This window comes from Coffea arabica, chromosome 5e (genome assembly GCF_036785885.1).
Source record: "Coffea arabica cultivar ET-39 chromosome 5e, Coffea Arabica ET-39 HiFi, whole genome shotgun sequence".
Lineage (NCBI taxonomy): Eukaryota > Viridiplantae > Streptophyta > Magnoliopsida > Gentianales > Rubiaceae > Coffea > Coffea arabica.
The window spans coordinates 43760603-43762545 of NC_092318.1; positions in this window are offsets into that span (position 1 = coordinate 43760603).

Here is a 1943-nt window from a genome sequence, read left to right on the forward strand (position 1 = left end):
ACGGGCGTACCTAGGATTGTTTTTCAATTAGAGAAGTGATTAACGGGCGTACCTTGATCACCGACACAGTAAGGAGGGGTTGACTACCATCGCTTGTTTGGTAGTTATAACCTATTTATTGATAAATAATTGGAATTGTCTTTGCATCGATGATCAATTAGGTGAACCATTGTTGAAGTTATTTCTTGGCTAGATCTTTAATTAATATTATTTGGATTTTAGTAAATTGCCATTTGACTTTTAATTGCCTACTTTATTTTATTTTTGATTGTTTTCTTGTTTTAATTGATTTAGACCTTTAATTATTGTTGCTTTAAGTTCAGTGGATTGTTATTTAATTTCTAATTAGTGATTTATTTTTATTTTCTTATTTGAATTTATTTGATTGTCGTCGTTCCTACAAAAATCACCCCCTGTGTTATTTTGGATTTCTTAAGAGACAAATATACCCAATCCCTGAGAATACGATCCTACTTGCCTGTCTACAAATTCATAATTATTTGTGAAAAAATAACCATTCCATTCGGGTATATCGGATCAAGCAAATTTTTCGGGAACAGGGTGAATCAAGTAACCCATTGCACACCTAGGGTCCCTGTTCCAGTACTTGGAATTGGGTTTTGGTCATTTTAACTGGCAAATAGGTTTAATTTTATTATTGCACAGGTTTCGACAACCTATCAATTTTTTGCGCCATTGTCGGGGACTGGTGTTATTATTTATTTCTTTTTAAATTCATTTTTGTTCTAATTTTCTGGTGCTTTTCGAGTGTATGCCTCGTTCTTCTCGTACAGGTGAATTAATTTTCAACCCCGAGGTAGAGAAGACCGGGCGTAGGACAAGAAAAGAGATCAGACAGATCAGAGAGGAGCACTCCAGTGCTGCATCTCAGAGACCTGAGTCAGAAGTTGAACCAATAAATTCATTTGGAGACACTTCAAGTGACTCTGACCAGGAGGAAGGAACCATGGTTAATACACGAACATTAAAGGAGTTGGCTGCTCCTGATTTAAATCAACAGCCTTTATATATTACTTTTCCCACCTTAAATGATAACACTCCATTTGAGTTAAAATCTGGTCTGATTCATCTTTTACCCTCTTTTTATGGTTTATCAGGTGAAGAACCGTATAAGCATCTACAGGAGTTTAATGTCGTGTGTAATAGTATGAAACCCCCGGGCATTACAGAAGAGTAGATAAAAATGAGGGCATTCCCCTTTTCCTCGAAAGATTTTGCAAAGGATTGGCTGTACTACCTGCCACCAGGTAGCATCACCACGTGGGACCAATTGAAGAAAAAATTTTTAGATAAATATTTTCCTGCGTCCAGGGCTACAAGTCTAAGGAAAGAAATTTGCGGGATCAAGCAGCACCCAGGGGAGTCACTTTATGAGTATTGAGAACGGTTCAAGAAGTTGTGCAGCAAGTGCCCCCAACACTAAATAAGTGAGCAGTTGCTCATATAGTATTTTTATGAGGTGCTCCTTTTCAGAGATAGGAGCATAATTGATGCTGCAAGTGGAGGAGTATTGGTGAACAAAATCCCTTGGGAAGCAAGGGAGTTAATTGAGGGAATGGCAGAGAATTCACAACAATTCGGTACGAGAGAGGATGTCCCAATACGCAAGGTAAATGAGGTAGAGACATCATCTATTCAACAGCAGCTAACTGAGTTGACCTCGTTTGTTAGGCAACTGGCTGTAGGAAATGCATCTCAGGCCAAGGTGTACGGAATTTGCACGGGTATGGGTCATTCTACAGATATGTGCCCAATGATTCAGGAAGAAAGTGCAGAGCAAATGAACATGACTGGTCACGCACCCGCGCCAAGAAGGCCCTATGACCCCTATTCAAGTACCTACAATCCTGGCTGGAAAGACCACCCGAATTTCAGTTATGGAGGAAATAGGCAGCCCAACATTGTACCGAACAGGCAGTCTA